At 47.1% G+C, this 22,514-nt stretch overlaps 1 protein-coding gene across 1 annotated transcript in view; it reads right to left on the reverse strand.

Moving 5' to 3' along the window:
- Positions 1-22,514, reverse strand: part of LOC122391714 (DNA-directed RNA polymerase II subunit RPB9-like) — a 73,440-nt gene that overhangs the window by 10,442 nt on the left and 40,484 nt on the right. The gene's annotated exons all lie outside the window — the stretch shown is intronic.

Below are 22,514 nucleotides of genomic sequence, written 5' to 3' on the forward strand. Positions count from 1 at the left end.
CGTAATGCAGTAGCGAGCGGAATCCGGCCGTGAAATCTGCACTGCGGCATTAAAATGATCCGATACTGATAGTAAGAAATGTGTGCACCCATGAGGTCTGATAGATATCAATGGTTTCCAGCGTCATGGAATGCATAATCCACTCAGCACCGATGAAGGAAATTACTATCGTGTTGAACAAATGAGAGCAATGCTAGACGTCGAAACTGCGCACGTTTTAACGATTCCGAGGTTGATTCAGCTCGAAAACGCAAAATATGTACATTGAATGAAGACGTAGATGAAGTTAAAACTTCACAGAAAAAAAAAAAACGTGCATACATGTAAGGCTGGGGTGACCCTGATAAAGGATTATTTTAACTAATGTGATTAGTATTTATGCATCCGTTTTAGAACTACGTTGTGACTTTTCATTATGTATGCAATATGTATTTACGATCGTGGGCGATCCACACATGGCGTGGCGATTACTGCCCCGGGAGCATCTCAATCATTTATGCATTATGCATCAATCATTGTTGTTTGACTCCCCAAAAAGGCGTTTACAGAAACTTCTGAACGCAATGTAAACTTCTGCCGATATGACGCATAAAAAGAAAAAAAAATGCGTTGCAAGCGACACATGTTGCGGCGGTAGCCTACGGCGGTGGTCAATTAATTTATATCCCTGGGCCATGTAAAATTGCTTCGATACTAATCTAACGGAATGTTATACACTGTAAAAAAGAAGCAGATGTTTGGAAGGACATCAAACTCAGTCAATATTTTCTACTGTTTTAGCTATCCAGAACCTCTCAATCATTGCTTGGACAAAAATGGATTCGTGATTGGTGAGCACGTGCTGAGAAAACATTATGTTTCACTAGCTATTTGTTAAGGTCATTGAAGGTCATAAGAGGTCACATGAGGTCAGTCATGACCTTTTCCAAACAAAATTATCTGCCCTTTTACAAACAAAATTATCATGCAGCACAGCTTGACAAGGCATACGTGTCAATCTTCATAATTCTGCTATAACCCTGCTTCTGCCTTCTAGCCAAAAATCAAAGCTCATGTTTAGAGATGCTGGCCGAACAATTCATATTATAGGTCATCAAAGAATCTGAGATATCAAAGTTGCATACCATTCCGTTCTTCTTGAAGAGAGCAAGACACTCATTTTTCAGCGAAACTCATGCTTAGTTAGGATAAAAACGCAACATTATGCATCGGTATCATTCTGCCATCCGGACAGATAGAACGGCTATTAGCTTTAAAACCAAGAGCATAGAAAGTTCGTAATAGAAAAGCGAACATGTCTATAGAGTAGCTCTCAGTAGCAATATGCAAAGTTTGTAGTCTCGTACTACTCTTCCTATAATAAAAATATGTAGACCTCATTACCCCGCAAATTTTGCACCCAGACTGCTAACAACATGGAAGGTTCCTGAGCTTGATAGAGATAACATTATTTTTTGAATGCAGTTAACACGCGCACTGCAGGGGGGGTTGTTTTCAACCCCCCCCTGTGGTTTTTCGCAAATCGCGAGAAAACGGCGGCGCGTAGCGCCGCCAAATTTTGCATACCTGTTCTCCCAACTTTTGCACACCTTGAGTAAAAATTTTGACCCCAGGTGACCTATGGTCAGGTCACCAGGTCAGGTCAAGTGACCCTACCTCGAAACGTAAATTTCGAAGTTTGCAATCCCACCAAGCCCACAGTTGTTGAGATATGATCTTGAAACCCACAGGAAATAGTAAAGTCATCACGAGCTACAACTTGTATATCTCGGATTTTTTATATCGATGACCTAAAGTCAGGTCATTTTTGCGACCGGCCCATTATAAGTCAATGGGAGAAATTTCAACTTACTCTGAATGCCATCCTATGACTTCAATACGCTCAGGATCATAGTATTACAGGTCCCTGTTGGTGATTTCACCGAAACATATCACTTATGACCTTTGGAAGGTGATCTCCAGGTCATCTTAGGTCACCTGAGGTCACCAGCGGTTTTTCTTCAATAACTTGAGATTGAATAGAGATAGAGACTCCGTTCGACGTTTATCGTGTTTTTCTCGTCAATGCGGATCGAATGATATGCAACATGACCTATTTCGGTCAGGTCATGACCTTGACCTGAGGTCAATTTTTCAACTTGACCTTTCGAGGTCATATCATATATCATTCGATGCGCCTAGACGAGCTAAGAACGATGGCGTTCGAATCGATCCTCTGTCTTGTGTGCAAGACAAGTTATTCAAGAAAAACTACCGCGAAATTCCTGTTGTGAAAATCGTAACATTTTGTCTTCGGTGACCTCTGGTGACCTCGTTTTTGACCTGACCCAAAAATGATCTTAGTATTTCTTGTAGATCTCATCTCAACCTATCCAACGCCGTTTACCGCTTGTCGCTACGTTGCGCCGTTTTCGAGATCTCAGGGGGGGTTGTTTTCAACCCCCCCCCCCCCTGCAGTTCGTGTTCGGCTCAAACCAGCTGCAGTGCGCGTGTTAAAGGCCGCCCAACACTGGAACTCTCGTGCGGGTTGCGGGTTGGCGGGTTTTGGATTCGCGGGTATAATACTCATTCATGGAGTGATTAAACCATTTTCATGTGGTCACTACATGAAAGCAGTGAAGCCGGTACACCCTAAAAAATCGCATCTTATCGCAATACCTAGCAGCACAACGAACCAAAATTCGACTTCAACAAAACGCACCAAAAACTCGTAGCCCTTGCAGCGAGGAAAAGCAAAAGTTGACTCAAAATCAATTTTTGGAATGCGATGCAAGTTGGCTCGTATGCTAAAAAAAAATGCAGACTGGCTTGTTACATGGTGGTGTGGGTCACTCAACATATAGTATATTCCTTAATTTTAAAGAAACCCGAAAACCCAAAAACTAGCAACCCGCATGCGAGGTCCAGTGTGGAGCGGCCTTAACCCGCGCCGGGACGGGGGTGTTTGAACACCCCCCCCCCCTGCGGTTTTCGCAGATATCTAAACAAGTTTTTGGCACACCTGTTCGTGCATCTTTTCCGGACATGTTGTGAAAATTTCAGACCCAGGTCGCCTTAGGTCAGGTCACCAGGTCACGCCAAGTGACCTCACCTAAAAAAATTAGAATGCTCATCATAGCTACACCGACTGATCGATTGCCTTGAAACTTTCAGCGATTGATTAGAGCAACATTACCTATAAAATGTATATGTCTCATGAAATGCCGTATTTCACCCGATGCCTAAGACATATATCTCGGAATTTTGATATCGGTGACCTAAGGTCAGGTCAATTTTGCGGCCGATCTCCATTATAAGTCAAAGGGAGAAAATTGAAAAGCGTCTGTTTTGCACGAACGCTATTCTAGACACTCTAAAACATCGAGATGTAGGTAAAATTGACACACTGAAACGGAAAATGGCAACTGTGACCCCTCGTTATGTCCCAGAGGTCATCTCAGGTCACGAACAGAATCCAACAGTTTTTCGCTAATAACTTCTGATAGAGGCGTGCTAGAGCGTTGAAAACGCCTTAGATGTGTTCGGCTCGACGTTGCGGATCGACTGATATGCAACATGACCTTTTCCGGTCACGTCATGACCTTGACCTGAGGTCAAATTTTCTAGTTGACCTTTCAAGGTCAAATTATAGTTCATTCGACGTGTCTCGACGAGAGGAACACGATGCTGGCAAAAGTAATGTCATGGCTCTTTTGAGTCAAAAGTTATTGCCGAAAAAACGCTTTTCGTAAAAACGGCTATTTTTGGAGTTTTTGCCCTCTGGAGGCTAAACCGTTGACCTGAGGTCAAATCTAAGAACATTAACCCTATTCCTGGCGGGGGGGGGCCTCAGGAGCCCCCCCTGAGGTTTTTTGGTTATATCTCCCAAACGCGTTGAGCTAGGAAGCTCAAATTTTCTGACTTTTCCTAAAAGGCTTCTACGCAACATGTCTGAAAATTTTGAGTTGATCTGACCTCAGGTCAGGTCACCAGAGGCGGTTTGGTGACGCTACCTCAGAAAAGTTTGCAATCACGCCAGAGCTAGAGTTTTTGACCGATCAATTTCTTCTCTTCAGGGTTTAGTTAGGGTACCAGTATGTGCAATTTGTATATCTCGGAATTTTGATATCGGTGACCTAAGGTCAGGTCAATTTCGCGACCTCCCCATTATAAGTCAATGGGGGAAAAATCAACTCCCTGTTTTTATCACTAAAACGGGTCGGAATGGCCCCATATACCATACATGACTTCATATACGATCAACCTTCACTACCTTGAGGTCTGTTTTGCTGTTGGGCAGCTGTGAGGTCATGTGACGTCATCAAAGGTCACCAAAGGTTTTTGGCCAATAACTCCGTACAGGAACAAGATACAGACGCGTGGATGGTCTCATTGTGTTCAGCTCGTCAAGACGCATCGAATGATATACATGATGACCTCGAGGTCACGTGACCTGAGGTCAACCTTTGACCTTGACCTTTCGAGGTCAACATATATATCATTCGATGCGGATTGACGAGAGGATCACGATGATGCCCTTAGTTTGTTCCTATCTTGACTAATTCGAAAGTTATTCGAGAAAAACTCTCTCCATATCTAGTGCCGCCATTTTGACTTTTTCGACCCCTGTGACGTCATCTTTGACCTGACCTGAAAATGACCTTAGTAAAAATTGTAGATCTTGGCCGTGCGTATCCGATGCCGTTTACCGCTTGTCGCTATCTTGCTTCGTTCTCGAGATCTCAGGGGGGGGGCCGAATCGGCCCCCCCCGCCAGTTTCTTGTCCCGGCGGAGCCCGCCAGGAATAGGGTTAATCAGAAAGGTATGTGAAAGGGCTATCGAATGCGCTTTTCCGCGGCGCTGTAACTCTATCGGTTCCCGAGATAGCCGTCGGCAGTTTCCAAAATGTTGAAATAGTCAACATTTTACCTTTGGTGACCTCTGGTGACCTGACCTTTGACCTGACCCAAAAAATGACCGAAGTGTTTTCGTCCTTATTTTGGACGTTCTTTCGATTGCCGCTTACCGCGTGTCGCTACGTGGCCCAGGAGCCGAGTTAGAAGGGGGTGTTCAGACACCTCCCCCCCGGCCCGGCGCGGAATCTCGGAGCACCGGCCCGGCGCGGGTTAAAGTGTATGGGAAAATGCGTCAGCTCAATCTGCCGTTTCTTCGATGACAAATCTCTTTATTACAAGTGACGTACAGCCGTGTATAAGGTATATTAAATATCACAGGTAAGCACATCAGCTTGACGTAAGCAGTAAAAAGAAAAAGGGCACGTCTATATAAGACTTCGTTGGATCTAGCTTGGAAGACATATTCCCTTGGCTATATCATGGGAATAACTTTTCATGAATATAAATACGTTCCTGGATGTCACTAATATATTCCTTTGTAAAGAAACGTTGTAAAAAGTAAATGATTTTTTTTCAGTATTTTCGGTAGTGTATTGTCATTCATTCACACTCCATGGCACATACAGGAAGGTCAAGGAGCAGCCAACAGAACATGATCTGTTTCCATATTGAATATGAGGCGCGTCAATATCACACATTAACAGATGACAGCTGACGATGATATGGTGGTGTGCGCCGGACCCGGCGGGCCGACACGATGAGTCTCTGGGACCGGACGGCTCGGCGTCTCTAACTGAGCAGCTCCTCCTGCTCAGTAGTCTCCGAGTCGGCCTCCAGCACGATGAACGCGCTCTCGTCGGGAACGACAGACTCGGCCGGGTCGGCCACGACCACCGCCGGAGCCGACACCACGGGAACAGAGACGGCGGCGGCGTCAGCGGCAGCGGCGGCCTCCTCTTCCACGGCGGCCACAGCCTGCTCGGCGGCACCGACGGCACCGGCCGCCTGCGGCTCGGCCGGCAGCGTCTTCAGCAACCGCGTCACGTACTCGGGCACCGCCGGCACCTGGTCGCCGCTGGCGCGGAAGCCGTTCTCGTCCGCCTCCCAGTTGATGGTCACGTCGATGCCCTCGGGCGACGTGTACGAGTACGAGCCGCGCATCACGGCACCGACGCCGTCGCCGATCTGACGGTTCTCGCCGGCCGCGTCGACAACGATGCCGTCCCTCGTCTCGAAGCCATACTGGAACTGGCCGTCGTCGGCCATCTCGAACTCGGAGCGCAGGATGTCATCGCTGAAGATGCTGCTGTCGATGTTGGAGGACGAGCGAGCAGCGATCTCGACGGGCGGCTCACCGGAGCCTTCGATCGAGGCCAACTCCTGGGGGAAGGCGGCGGCGCAGGCCAGCAGGCAGACGGCTACGAACGTCTTCATGTTGATCGAGGAGGTCGGTGTGTGGCTGGGAACGGATCAGGTGGGGGACTGATGCCCTGTGGCCGCCGGCCGGTGCTTTTATACAGCGCCATGGCCACCCGCGCCCCCGCCGTCTCCCCGCCCCGGGCCGAGGACGTCTCCGTAATGCTGTAGCGGGCGGAATCTGGCCGTGAAATCTGCACTGCGGTATTAAAATGATCCGATACTGATAGTGAGAAATGTGTGCACCCATGAAGCCCGAGAGATATCGATGGTTTCCAGCGTCATGGAATGTGTAATCCACTCAGCACCGATGAAGAAAATTACTATCGTGTTGAACAAATGAGAGCAATGCTAGACGTTGAAACTGCGCACATTTTAACGATTCCGAGCTTGATTCAGCTCGAAAACGCAAAATATGTGCATTGAATGAAGACGTAGACGAAGTTAATACTTCACAAAAAAAACGTGCATACATATAGGGCTGGGGTGACGCTGATAAAGGATTATTTTAACTAATGTGATTAGTATTTATGCATCTGTTTTAGAACTACGTTGTGACTTTTCATTATGTAGGTATGCATTATGTATTTACGATCGTGGGCGATCCGCACATGGCGTGGCGAATACTGCCCCGGGAGCATCAATCATTTATGCATTTGCATCAATGATTGTTGTTTGACTCCCCAAAAAGGCGTTTCCAGAAACTTCTGAAATCTGAACGCAATATAAGCTTCTGCCGATATGACGCATAAAAAGAAAAATTTATTGAAACGAGGGGATAGTCATAACAAGAAACTACTTTTTTAGACCCGCCTATCCCAATCTCAAATATACAATATCATATGTCAGGGCTGTCGAAACTGAAATCATCACGTATTTACATTGTACATTGGTGGATTGTAATATTGGAGAGTTGTTCATTTGAAAATCTTCTTTTAGCGCATGTTTTTGCGTTGCAAGCGATACATGTGCGGCGGTAGCCTACGGTGGTGGTCAATTAATTTACTATATATATTTTACTATATATATTTACTATATATATCCCTACTATACTATATATATCCCTGGGCAATGTAAAATTGCTTCGATACTAATCTAACGGAATGTCAATTGTCATATACTGTAGAAAAGAAGCAGATGTTTGGAAGGATATGAAACATCAAATTCAGTCAACATTTTCTTCCGTTTTAGCTATCCAGAACCTCTCAATCATTGCTTGGACATAAATGGATTCGTGATTGGTGAGCACGTGCTGTGAAAACATTATGTTTCACTAGCTATTTGTCAAGGTCATTGAAGGTCATAAGAGGTCACATGAGGTCAGTCATGACCTTTTCCAAACAAAATTATCTGCCCTTTTACCAACAACATTATCATGCAGCACAGCTTGACAAGGCATACGTGTCAATCTTCATGATTCTGCTATAACCCTGCTTCTGCCTTCTAGTGTCATTGGCCAAAATCAAAGCTCATGTTTAGAGATGCTGGCCGGACAATTCATATTTTAGGTCATCAAAGAACCTGAGATATCAAAGTTGCATACCACTCCTTTCTTCTTGAAGAGAGGAAGACACTCATTTTTCAGCGAAACTCATTACGAGCGAGCGAGCGCAGCGAGCGAAGCGAGTCTTTTCAATATAACGGAAAAATCTCAGCATGAGCGGCCCGGCCCGGCCTGTAACGCTTTTCAGAGGGTTATATCTCAGCAACCGCTAGACCGATTGGCCTGCGGTCTTTTTTGCTGGGTAGCCCCATCCCTTCTACCCCGTAATTGACTACTTTTGATACATCTCAGTAACCGTCGTGGCACGTGCCACGTGAAAAGTCAAGGGTGTTCAAGCTGTTTTGCAAAAGTAGTGATTTTGAGAGGCTCATATCTCAGCAGCCGCTTGGGCGATTGTCTTGCGGTAACTTTTGTAGGGTAGCTGCATCCCTTCTACCAAAGGTCAGATGCTCTTGATCTATGTGAGTGACCCCCACTGCACGTGCAAAATACAAAAAGAAGAGGTGCCAAATTTGTTCCCATTTCAATAACTCTGTAATTACTGGGACGACTTCGGTGAAACTTGGCATACAGGTAGGCACCCACTAGGCAACGCATTCCCATGTGTTGCGGTTAGGGTGCTACTGCACGGGCGCTTCGAGATCTCGAGAACGGCTGGGCCGATTGCGCTCAAATTTGGTACACGGTTGGGCACCGGTTAGTAGGGTGCCGTGCAAAAGTCAGTTTGGACCCCGTTGGCACGTGCGCACGTGCAGAATGCCGCTTCCAGATCTCAGGAACTGCTGGGCCGATTGCGTTCAAATTTGGCACACCGCTAGCGACCGGTTAGAAGGGTGCTTTGCACAAGCCCGTTGGAAGTACCCTTTCACCCTTTCGCACGTGCAGGGCTCACTATCTCGCTCGCTCGTTCTTCGCCCAAAAGGCGTTTTACTGGTGCTTAGTGAGAATAAAAACGTAGCGTCATGCATCGATATCATTCTGCCATCCGGATACGTAGAACGGCCATTAGCATTAAAACCAAGAGCTTAGAAAGTTCGTAATAGAAAAGCGAACATGTCTATAGAGTAGCTCTCAGTAGCAATATGCAAAGTTTGTGGTCTCGTACTCTTCCTATAATAAAAATATGTAGACGCTATTACCACGCAAATTTTGCATCCAGACTGCTAACAACTATGGAAGGTTCCTGAGTTCGCTACAGATAAAATTATTTTCTGAATGAGAAGCAGTAAAGTGTATGGGAAAGTACGTCAGCTCAATCTGCCCTTTCTTCGATGACAAATCTCTTTAATTATAAGTGACGTACAGCCGTGTATAAGTATGATGTATATTAACCTTCCATGCGGTGGGGGGCATTTTTTTGCCCCCCCCCCCTTAGTTTTTTCGATATATCTCGAGAACCGCTGCGCCGATCGTCACCAAACTTTCAGTACCCTCCCGGGAACAGCTAGCGCACATGGTGACCAAAATTTTTTTCCAAAGGCTATGATAGGTTGGCCGCTAATGACGTCAGAGTGACGTCATTTTTGCCATTTTCGACCCAGAAAAAGGTTTCGCGGGAAGAGCTGTCAGGCCTACAACTTTAGAGATACAGAAAAATATTTCAGACATAAAAGGTGTGAAATTAAAAGGGCTACAAAACTGCTATTTCGGTTTTTCGATTTTTTTTTGGATTTTGACCCCCAAAAATCAAAAAATAGATTTTTTGAATATAATAGCCGAAAAATCCAAAAAGTTTTTTGAATTTAGAAAAACCGGAATATATGTGATAGCCCCTACCGCCTTCTATCTACATACCAAATTTGAGATCGATACCTCTTTTTTGGCCAAGTTATAGCGAAAAAACTGTTCAAAATTGATGACGTCAAATTTTCAAACTCAATTTTTGACGATTCTAGACCTCGTAGTGCAAAACAAAGACCACCATTAGACTCCCCGTGACGATCTGCATCGAATCGATACCCATTTTGTGCAAAAATATCAACTTTGAAATTTGACCTTTTTTGGCCTGACCTTGACCTGACCTCCACCAGAAAGTGACCTAAACCGTACCTGATGGTCTTATAACCAACACCATTGAGTTGGAAATGAAAAACTGGCCATAAAACATGCATCGCATAACCTTAGTAAAGTTGGGCTCATGTGGTGACCCTTGGTGACCTTTGGTGACCTGACCTGTGACCTGACCTGGTATGACCAGTGACCTCTAATAGCAACATATATACTAGACAACTGACGCCTTATCGCTGATTTTCGACAAAATGCGTTTTACTCGGTGTTATAGCGCTTTCCCTAGAAGCCCCGTGAACGGTGAAACATTTTATCTTTGACCTGACCTGTGACGTCATCGGTGACCCCGAGGTCAATGAAATTTGGTTTCCCTCGACAAATTTGACAGGGCTATCGAACGCCGTTTGAATTTTCCGGATCCGTCCAGTAGTTTCGGAGATACGGGGGGGGACAAAAAAGTGTCCCCCCCCCCCCCCCCCACCGCGCGGAAGGTGGCTGGTAGGCCCACCGCCTGCCGGGTTAAATATCAAAGGTAAGCTAAGCACCTTAGCTTGACGTATGCAGTTAGAGGAAAAGGGCAGTCTATACCTATAATACTTTGCTGGATCTAGGTTGGAAGACATATTTCCCGCGGCTAAGTCATGGGAATAACTGTTCATGAATATAAATACGTTCCTAGATACGTCACTAATATTTTCCTTCGTAAAGTAACGTTGTAAAAAGTAAATGATTTTTTGGTAGTGTATTGTCATTCATTCACACTCCATGGCACATACAGGAAGGTCAAGGAGCAGCCAACAGAACATGATCTGTTTCCATATTGAATATGAGGCGCGTCAATATCACACATTAACAGATGACAGCTGACGATGATATGGTGGTGTGCGCCGGACCCGGCGGGCCGACACGATGAGTCTCGGGGACCGGACGGCTCGGCGTCTCTAACTGAGCAGCTCCTCCTGCTCAGCAGTCTCCGAGTCGGCCTCCAGCACGATGAACGCGCTCTCGTCGGGAACGACAGACTCGGCCGGGTCGGCCACGACCACCGCCGGAGCCGACACCACGGGAACAGAGACGGCGGCGGCGTCAGCGGCAGCGGCGGCCTCCTCTTCCACGGCGGCCACAGCCTGCTCGGCGGCACGGACGGCACCGGCCGCCTGCGGCTCGGCCGGCAGCGTCTTCAGCAGCCGCGTCACGTACTCGGGCACCGCCGGCACCTGGTCGCCGCTGGCGCGGAAGCCGTTCTCGTCCGCCTCCCAGTTGATGGTCACGTCGATGCCCTCGGGCGACGTGTACGAGTACGAGCCGCGCATCACGGCACCGACGCCGTCGCCGATCTGACGGTTCTCGCCGGCCGCGTCGACAACGATGCCGTCCCTCGTCTCGAAGCCGTACTGGAACTGGCCGTCGTCGGCCATCTCGAACTCGGAGCGCAGGATGTCGTCGCTGAAGATGCTGCTGTCGATGTTGGAGGACGAGCGAGCAGCGATCTCGACGGGCGGCTCACCGGAGCCTTCGATCGAGGCCAACTCCTGAGGGAAGGCGGCGGCGCAGGCCAGCAAGCAGACGGCTACGAACGTCTTCATGTTGATCGGGGAGGTCGCTGTGTGGCTGGGAGCGGATCAGGTGGGGGACTGATGCCCTGTGGCTTTGTTTTGTTGGGTTAGGCCCTTTCGGTCGACAAGACCATTGCAGAGCCGGAAGGATGATAGGATTTAGGGGGAGACATTGGTCTGGGCAGGCACCCTAGTGAGTCGCCGGGGCTGAGCCCGTCCAGAGGACAGGCCACCCAGCCCCAAGGCACTCACTGCACCCGGCTACGGGGTGCGCTCCCTCGGGAGCAGCGGTGCCGCTCCAAGGGAGCAGCCCGCATGAGATAAAGATGCCTGTCCAGCCCGGAAGGGGGTTGTGGCGTGGAGGAGAAGGATTTCAGTATCCTGAGGATAGAAGCACGGATAGGTGGCCCTGTGGCCGCCGGCCGGTGCTTTTATACAGCGCCATGGCCACCCGCACCTCGCGGTCTCCCCGCCCCGGGCCGAGGACGTCTCCGTAATGCAGTAGCGGGCGGAATCCGGCCGTGAAATCTCCACTAAGGTATTAAAATGATCCGATACTGATAGTGAGAAATGTGTGCACTCATGAAGTCTGATAGACATCAATGGTTTCCAGCGTCATGGAATGCATAATCCACTTGGCACCGATGAAGAAAATTACTATCTTGTCCGCTGAATAAGACACAAATGAGAGAAATACCAGACGTATGAACTCAGAATTGCGCACATTTTTGAACGATTCCGAGAAGATTGATTCAGTTTGAAACGCAAAATATTCGCCTTGAAGACGTAGAGAAAGCGACTACATAACAAATTCGTGCATAAATGTAAGCAGGGCTGCGGAGTCGGAGTCGGAGTCGGAGTCGGTCGGAGTCGACAGTTGTGACCGGAGTCGGAGTCGGAGTCGGAGTCGATTTTAGAAACCTGAGCCGGAGTCGGAGTCGGAGTCACTGAAAATCTGTCGACTCCGCAGCCCTGCTAGGTCTGCGGAGTCGGAGTCGGGAGTTGGAGTCGGTCAGAGTCGACAATTTTGCCGGGAGTCGGAGTCGGAGTCGGAGCTGGTTTTTGAAAGCCGGAGTCGGAGTCGGAGTCGGAGTCGCCGAAAATCCATCGACTCCGCAGCCCTGAATGTAAGGCTGCTAGGTGACTCAGACAAATGATTTTTTTAACTAATGTAATCAGATTTTTTGCATCCTTTTCAGAACCACGTTGTGATTATTAATGAAACATCATTGCTGTTTTTTTTTTTAACCTCCAAAAAGGCGCATACACAAAGTTCCGAACGTTACATGAACTTCTACCGATATGATGCACAAACAGACAGATTTCTTGGAATATGTCTCAGAAATAAAAATTATTCTTATATTAGGATATTAAATTATTTTAGGATTATGATATTAAATTATTTTTATATTAGGATATAAAATTACAGAGGGGACAGTCAAACAAGGAACTCTTTTTTATATCCCTAAGCAATGCAAATTTGCTTCAATTCTAATCTCACGCAATGTCGTGCCCTGCAAAGAAAGTGCAGATGTTTTATGGACATTGCACTCAGCCGTCATCATTTTCTTCCGTTTTAGCTTCCCACAACCTCTCAATAATTGCTTAGACAAAAATAGATTCGCGATTCGTGATCAGGAGCTATGAAAACATAATGTTTGACTAGCCATTTGTCAAGGTCATTGAAGGTCATAAGGGGTCATCTAACCCGCGCATGATGGGAGAAGGGGGACTCTATAGAGCCCCTCCCCCCCCCCCACCCCTCCTGCCTTTCTGCAATATTTTCTAAACCGCTCAACGTATCAACAAGAAAATTTCAGTACCTTCAGCGGCATCAATTTGACACCTTGTGCTAAAATCACAACTTTCTAGCTATCAAAGGTTGGCCGTAAATGACGTAACTGTGTCGTAATGTCGGCCGATTTTGATGCAAAGCATTGAATTACGGTAATCGCTCTCAAAAGCTCAAGTTTTTTAGCTAGATCCAATTTCTTTGCATGAGTGGACTGAGAATACGCGTGGCTATCAAACTGGTATCTCTGATTTTCAAAATTTTGAATATTTCGCAAACTATTAATGCACAGTTACAAAAAATGATTTTTTTTCAAAAAAACTTTCTGACTTTCGAAAAACCGGAATATATGTGATGGTTTACCCACCGATGACCTACTCTAAGAGCTTTTAGCTTAATATCTTCAAAAATGGCTGAGTTACACGCATTATAGTCAAAATGTCACAATTTTTTATTTTTGAAATAATTTTCAGTACGATTTTGACATCGCACAGGAATATACCGGGTGGCCCAGAAAAAACGTTCCGAATTTTGGAAGCCTATATATCAAATTCGAGTGCAAATAACGAGACAAAATTTTCAGCAAGTTTGCGTCATTTCTTTGCGCATTGGTATGCTAAATTATAACACTATACCATCATTTTCAAGCTGGCAATCTTGAGTTGAATTAAGCAAGACGTTTTTGCTTTTTTTGCCGATGTCAAACGATAGTGATGATTGGGTTAGACGCCCCATGTTATAAAAAAGAAAAGAAAAATAGAGCATGTGAATGAAACCAACACGTATGTTCTTATTTTAAATATTTGTGTCTCACTTATGTGCCAAATATTCAAATACTGAGCCAAAATGGTGCTCATGGATGCCATTCGTATTAACACCAAATCATGATTCGTGGCACGGTGCATGGATTACTGCTGATTACCCTCCTTTCAGTAGATCAAACAGTAAATCGACCGGATAAGGAAAACAAACTAAAACAGACTAGTTCCTGTGCCAGAAGACCACATAACATTTCATGAAAAACAACATTGCCAGCAGATGACAAAAAAGAAAACTGGTTGAAAAGCTACATTTTCCCAGGAATGTCAGCCAGGAAAGCATTTGAGCCACAAGATGGTTAGAAAACTGGAAACTTCTTCCGATGCCACTGGCACAGAGCCATCGTGGTTGCCTGATGGAATGTATCATCCTGAGACCCGAACCATCAATGAGACTAGCTGCCAGTAGCAGCCATTGCTCTAGGCCATGGTGCCGCGGGGTGAAAGTGACCCGTTCACTCACATTTTTTAGTAAACATCGGAGCAAAAAAGTAATTTTTACATGGCATGCTTGAAACACGAACCGTTTAAAAAGTAATTTACCGAACACCATGAAAATCACACCATTTACTGAAAATGTGTGCCGCATTGACTATTCGAAGGTTCAATGTTGTATCTTTATCACTTTCTGAGAAAAATTGATTTAAAGTTGGGAACGTTTTTTTCTTGGCCATCCGGTAAATAGTATCATCGTGTTCCTAGCTGAAACGGCATCTGATAGACACCTTATTTGTTTTGAAAAAATCAAATTTTGACATTTTTGACCAGAAAGTGACCTGACGGCTGACTTCAGCAAAATTCAGCTAAAAACGACCTCAAATGTCTCAGACGATACTGTTTTCGAAATCTATGGGTGCAATCGACCATAAAACATGTGTCACGTGACCAATACATGACATAAAATTTCCGTGACCTAGGATACGACCAGGCCTTGACCTGGAAAATTCGAAATTCAAGTTTGTTACCCTCAAGGTATCTAAGGCACATATCAACAAGTGCGCCAACCAAAAGTGAGCCTGATCGGACGCTTTAGCCGGCAGCAAGAGCCTAAATTGTCAACAAGTCAAAATGTTGATAATTTTTACTTTGACCTGACCTGTGACGTCACGGGTGACCTCGAGGTCAATATAATTAGGTTTCGCTCGACATTTTGTCCAATGCTATCAGCCGCCGTTTGAATTTTGATAATCAGCCCAGTAGTTTCGGAGATAGGGGAAAGGGGGCTACCGAATCAATATACATATGCATTACTGGTGTCGAAGAATTGGTTCCTCAAGACGTACAGGCGCGTACAATGTAGATCAAATATAACAGGCAAGCCTTTCAGCTAAACGTATGTAGTTGAAGAAAAGAGCATGTCTGATACTTCATTGGATCTATCCTGGAAGAGTGGAAGATTCCTGACACTAAGTCATGGGGATACCTTTTCATGAATATAAATACGCTCCCAGATGTCATAAATATTTTCCGTCGTGGAGTAGCGTTGTAAAAAGTAAGTGATCTTTCGGTAGTGTATTGTCATTCATTCACACTCCATGGCACATACAGGAAGGTCAAGGAGCAGCCAACAGAACATGATCTGTTTCCATATTGATTATGAGGCGCGTCAATATCACACATTAACAGATGACAGCTGACGATGATATGGTGGTGTGCGCCGGACCCGGCGGGCCGACACGATGAGTCTCTGGGACCGGACGGCTCGGCGTCTCTAACTGAGCAGCTCCTCCTGCTCAGCAGTCTCCGAGTCGGCCTCCAGCACGATGAACGCGCTCTCGTCGGGAACGACAGACTCGGCCGGGTCGGCCACGACCACCGCCGGAGCCGACACCACGGGAACAGAGACGGCGGCGGCGTCAGCGGCAGCGGCGGCCTCCTCTTCCACGGCGGCCACAGCCTGCTCGGCGGCACCGACGGCACCGGCCGCCTGCGGCTCGGCCGGCAGCGTCTTCAGCAGCCGCGTCACGTACTCGGGCACCGCCGGCACCTGGTCGCCGCTGGCGCGGAAGCCGTTCTCGTCCGCCTCCCAGTTGATGGTCACGTCGATGCCCTCGGGCGACGTGTACGAGTACGAGCCGCGCATCACGGCACCGACGCCGTCGCCGATCTGACGGTTCTCGCCGGCCGCGTCGACAACGATGCCGTCCCTCGTCTCGAAGCCGTACTGGAACTGGCCGTCGTCGGCCATCTCGAACTCGGAGCGCAGGATGTCGTCGCTGAAGATGCTGCTGTCGATGTTGGAGGACGAGCGAGCAGCGATCTCGACGGGCGGCTCACCGGAGCCTTCGACCGAGGCCAGCTCCTGGGGGAAGGCGGCGGCGCAGGCCAGCAGGCAGACGGCTACGAACGTCTTCATGTTGATCGAGGAGGTCGGTGTGTGGCTGGGAGCGGATCAGGTGGGGGACTGATGCCCTGTGGCCGCCGGCCGGTGCTTTTATACAGCGCCATGGCCACCCGCGCCCCGCCCCCGCCGCCACGGTCCCCACCGCCCCGGGCCGAGGACGCCTCTGCGCGGGGCCGGCCGGCGGAATTTTTATCGTGATGTCACCGTCGCGCCTAATGCCTGATTTCAATGCTCAGCGTCCGATTCCAAAGCCAGTGATGATTGACAGCTGATAGCTACGAGAAGAGAACGGGTGCAAATCGATTTTACAGAGCACGGTGATCCTATTGATCGAGGAATTAAAACGATTTTATGGCCTTAAATAGACGGCATAATTAAACGGTGCTCAGCTATTCACGTTAAGTATCAGAAGCTTGTTCAATCAACCTAAATAACCGTTGAAATTAGAAAAAAGTTATGAGAGACGTTCATAGCTCTTAAAGAGTTCCATCCTGAGGCATGCGTTTATAATCGGTACTAGACTATGGCAATGCATACCCTTACCTATTACCAATACAAAACAAAAAACAAAGTATATCTCCAATGCATCGGCGACACCAAACATCAGAAAATGTGGGCACCTTTTAACCGAGATTAACCAAGGGATAGTCGAGTTTCGACTGAATGTAGTCTAGCCAGCTGAAGTGTCTGGGTAATCAGCTGCCAGTACATATAGTTCCTCTTGCCCCAGGGGGTGCATCTTACTGCCAGCGAGCTATGCAATGCATTATGCACTGCGACTGTTTAACAGAACATAGCCGATGGAGCTAGTGATGCCGTCCTGTTTCCGCAGTCGCTTTGATGGAAGACGGCCAAAGGTTGCCTACCACAATGCCCACAGAAATGCCAAGGTCGCTTTGACATTCGTCATATCTTCAGTATCGCTGAAGAGACGCACGGGAACTGCAGGATATCAAAGCTCTTGGAATACAAGTATACAAGATGCTCTTCCAATACTATTATCATTTCGATTGAAGAGCCCAATCAAGTATCTTTTGTGAACATAACTGCATTATGGGTGGGAATATTAGGCAAGTCAAGCTTGGTTTCAGCATGTGAAGTCAGGAAGGAGAGCGTCCACCGCACCCCATAGACACCTGTCCTACCGAGCGACACTCCCTCGCGACACCCTCAGCCGTCAGATGACGGTACGGCGCCGCTCCGGGAACCCCGGCCCCCGCTGCTGGAACGGACACGTCATCGGACGAGCAAACGGTCCCAGAGGCCGTGCTGCGACCGCCACGGCCAAGGCAGCACCCATTGCGTCACTGCGCACCGGCGTCCACCGGACCGGCGCGGAGAGCATCGGGGAGCGGTGGAGTGGAGAGGTGCGTCCACCGGGCGGTGGAGAGGTGGAATGAAGTGGTGTGTCTACCGGTCTGTGCTGAGGTAGGAAGACGCGGTGCTCTAATGATCTGTGATGGAATGGCACGGTAGGTCTACCGGTCCGCAGTCCGCAGTCCGAAACTATAGAATGCTATTTGAGAATGTGCACTTGAACTTCCACTAGTCTGTGGAGACTAGAGAGGTTACACCCACTGGTGCTTACTAAAGCACGTCCGTCGTCCATCGAATAAGGAGAATGTGGAGTGAGATGAACCGTCCACATTTATCCACAGTGGAATGCCGCAATCCGTCCACACCGGTCAGCAATGTAATGCCGCGGTTCGTCTCCTACCACCATTCCCAGGGATGTCTTGAGGCGCACCTAACTCCCGGCGACAGGGAAAGTACGTCAGTGTCACCGGTGTCCCCTTGCGACGTCAGATTCGCAGCAGTCAGATGCATCACTGGTTTCCAGGAGTGAGAACCATGGAGAATTGATGAGAGCATCACAGCCGCATTCAGTGCGGCGGTGAAGTTCTCATTACTCTTTTGCATTTCATCAATGCGGCCCGTTGATGACAAATATTAAAACTTTGCATCAAAAAGGATATTTCTCAGTTGCAACGAATACAGCGCATTTGCAGCCAAGCTAAACATTCAGTAGGTTCCTTGCCCCTTTTGTGTAATCGAAATAGTTCGCTTATGCTTATTGAGGTTAGATTATGGCTCATTCTACAGCATTTATAAGATTGGGCCCTGGTGAGTTGAGCGCAGAGCCGGTGTCGGACAGGACCGGACGGCGCAGGGTCTGTGTGTGCGTAAAAACGGGACATCCTGTGACGGTGTGTTCCCTGTGACTGTGACTGGCGGCCGCTGGGTCAGGGACACGGTGGTGGTGACGCATTGACCAAGGTGGACAGCTCGGAAAGGCAGGGGATACAACGGACAGGACAGAGAGGCAGCGGATGCCTATACCTAGCGCGGGCGCTCATCTAGCGGGCATACCTGACAAAATGAGACAGCAGACACATAAATCAGCGCGGAAAGGCAGGGATGCTGCGAGCAGAGCTGATAACGGGCACATCAAAGGTGCAGGGCAGACTTTGAACAAACATGACACCCATGTCAGCAACACGTAACGTAGCCGTATGTTGCTGCCGCGAGATGAGTAATCTGAGGAAGGATGGAAACGTCAGCCCGGACCAGGTGGCGATTGGGCATGAATGAAGGAGTGAAGCAAAAGCAAACGTTTCTGTTTGAAGACAATCAGGCTGACACACAACATCGTCTCGCGGACCGACTCAAGAGTGGAGTAAACGGACCGGAGTAAACACAGTGATTGCATCCTAGCGAGAAAATAAAAACATATATGTATAGGTCGGATAAAATTGATTGCAAAAAAAATTATGTTTAACAGCTTGTATATGAATAATACCGATTCGCCTGAAAATGAGCGGGAATCCGTCTACTTGACCCAGCAGCAGTCTTACGCCTTTCACTAATGCCCATGCTACCTAGTTTGTGAATTTTTACGTCAATCAAACATTTGATCAGCCCCTGACAGCTTGCGCTAAAAACGTGGTATAACTAGCCTCGCCAAACCACACCTGACAGTTCATCAAATATCAATGGATCCAGCAGAACTGTAAGGCAAATAAAAAATCATCTCCTGTCTGAGAATTAAAGATCTTATAACTCAACTCCCACAAATAATACCTTTTCTTATACATCTGCTTTTCGAGAAACACCCCGTCTTAACCCCATAGTACTGTGGTAGCTTATGCCACCCACCGGTAAGCCAAGATGAATCTGCCACTACTTAATCCGGCATTCGTTCGACGGATAAGAGCCACGCACGCCTTCCAGAACAAGGGGAAGCTTTAAGAACGAACTACGCGTAAAGCATCGCAGGAACGCAGTCGAGACCATGACCAAGAGGCTGATGAACGAGGATTCCTAAACATCTTGAAGCCAATATGCCACCATCGTTCTGCACATCCAGGAAATTCGAAAGCTAATAAAATAGGTATGTGCTATGCTGGGATAATGACTAAACTGACATTAAAATATTACAACATACTACTTTATGACGTCTTTCATGTTAAACACGCAATATCACAGGACTATTTACGACTCATCTCAGCCGAATACATACCGATAAAATTTGTCGTGAGCTAACTATTTAACATATAGAATGGAAGGTCAAAGAAATCTACCCTTGAAATTTCAGAGTAACGAGGATGAACTCATATTAGTCTAAAGAGATTAAAACAATCACGACAATTCAGATAAGCACACCGTACATTCCTACGAAATGCATCATTGGGTATCATACCTATACCAAGCAGGAGGCTCCCATAGCCATATCGCATTCAAGCCCTGCATTGGCAATGTCCTGTATGCGTCGGAAGACGACTGCGACCTTGACTGAATTCTCTCGAGGAGGGGCGCCGACGGCAGTGTAATGCGGCCACCGTGGGGCCGGACACGCCAGCGCTGTGTACACAGGTGACGCGTGGTGCGGGGGTGGGGTAGGTAAGGGGTTGTGGGTGGAGGCTTCGGAGGAGCTAGTCGGAATCAGGTAGCGGCGCCCCAACTGGCCCTGTCACGCCGCCGACAGCTCACCAGACAGGTAATCCGGACAGCTACCAGACAATGTAGACAGTCCGGTGCCTCTCAGAATCGTAATCGGCCCCAATACCATCAGAGGCAGGTGGAGCCTGTGACTGAAGTTAAACCATACACACGCAGCCTATAGTCCTAAGGGCCCATGGATCAACACAGCGCCAGAGCGAACAATTAGCAGAAGGAAGACAATCGATCAGCGGCTAGAGGGCTCACAATCAGTGACAGCCGACCGGAAAAAATAGCGAACTGCAGCGGTCCTCCACCGCAACGGAGCAAAGGTCAGATTCCGATCAACAGAGGGGCAGATCACTGGGAAAGATCACCACAGACTCCTCCGAGATGACCACTGAACTATTAATAGGTGCGCATTGCATGCATTGCGGTCTTCCAACATTTCGGTGGGAATTATTGGTGAACGAGGAAGTTGGTTTCTGGGTAGAGACTAAAAGATCAAGCAACAGAGCTAAACAACAGAACAACGGTCCTCTTACAAGCCAACCATTAAACCCAACGGCCGAATTTTTATCGACTCGGTCGCGAGCACGGTAGCTCACTCATCAGATAGGCACGAGAAGCTGACAAAAGGTATTAACCAGCCGGTGGCCTTGGGAGGGAGAACTTTTCGCGCTTCTATCGTACCAGCATTCTTTGCGCTTCCAAGGTCACATCTCGACATATCGGGCTATGAATCTTCCCACATTCAAAATAAGTTGACCGGACCTGTCTGTTTTCGCAGAGCTACATGGGAGTCATTAGGGGTGAGTGGCCGGCAAAGGACACTCATATCACCGGACTTACCGAAAGTGAGAGAGAAAATAAATCATGCTGAGCCACAAAATAATTAATCTTAATATAATAGCTGGCAGCTGCTGTGTCCGTGCACACATTTAAAATAGGTAAGCTTGGTTACCCAAGCTTACCGATATTACCTATGTTATAGAGATCCTTCATATTATATCTCTATGACCTATGTTAGCTATGGCGGTGTTACAAAAATAGAGGTGTTTGATTTAATTATGTATAAGTAAACCAAACAGGTTAAAAAGAAACTGAAGGTGTGTTCCGGTGCTCGCAAAGGCACCAATTATTCCCAGATGTTATTACAAAATAATGTAAAATAATGTAAAATAATTTTGGAATAGACATATTCGAAAGCGACATTACTACTGCAAATATTTGATGATGATGGGGATTTAGGGTTTTAGGACGCCCTGATAGTGGTGGCCATCGGCGAGTGCAAATATTTCAGTTTATGTAAATTCGGGACAAGGAAATAAAAGATGCACTTGGCGATCAACAACATGACATTAATTTTCAGGGTAGGTGTAAAAATGATCAATGCGAGGGTACTGAGAGTTTCGTTGCGATCGGCCGCTTTTTACACGAGTTATTCGCGAAAAACCTTAGGGGGGTTGCATCAACCCCCCGCCGGCGAGGGCTAATAAATGATTGTCACATGACTGTGTAGGTAAGCTTAGTTACCCAAGCTTACCAATGTTACCTATGTTATAGAGATCCTTCATATTATATCTCTATGACCTATGTTAGCTATGACGGTGTTACAAAAATAGAGGTGTTTGATTTAATTAGTAAACCAAACAGGTTAAAAAGAAACTGAAGGTGTCTTCCGGTGCTCGCTAAGGCACCAATGATTCCCAGATGTTATTACAAAAGAATGTAAAATAATGTAAAATAATTTTGGAATAGACATATTTGAAAGCGACATTACTACTGCAAATATTTGATGATGATGGGGATTTAGGGTTTTAGGACGCCCTGATAGTGGTGGCTATCGGCGAGTGCAAATATTTCAGTTTATGTAAATTCGGGACAAGTAAATTAAAGATGCACTTGGCGATCAACAACATGACATTTAAACATTTCCTTGAAAATAGAAAGTGCAATGAGGAACACCACAAAGATGGTTAAGTGCATTGTTAATTCTACAGGCCGACGCTCGTCGACATTTGAGAACGACTAGATCGAGCCTGTGCAGCATGCATGATGCACCAACCTTGACTTCAGTGTGACATTTCTACGGAATGGTGAGACAGCCGACAAATGCAAAAAAGCCCAATCATCGATAACTGTTGCCCAGGGTCGTCCTCTTGCCATTGGCTTTCCTCCAGTTTGGCTGTCGAATCATGTTGCGAATATTTATATTTGCGAAAAACTTTCAAGTTAAAATAAAAACAAAAGTAAATTAAACATCTTGTAGACAGGCAAATATCAAATAACAGTTTTGGACA

This window comes from Amphibalanus amphitrite, unplaced genomic scaffold (assembly GCF_019059575.1).
Source record: "Amphibalanus amphitrite isolate SeventyFive unplaced genomic scaffold, NRLGWU_Aamphi_draft 000450F_arrow, whole genome shotgun sequence".
Lineage (NCBI taxonomy): Eukaryota > Metazoa > Arthropoda > Thecostraca > Balanomorpha > Balanidae > Amphibalanus > Amphibalanus amphitrite.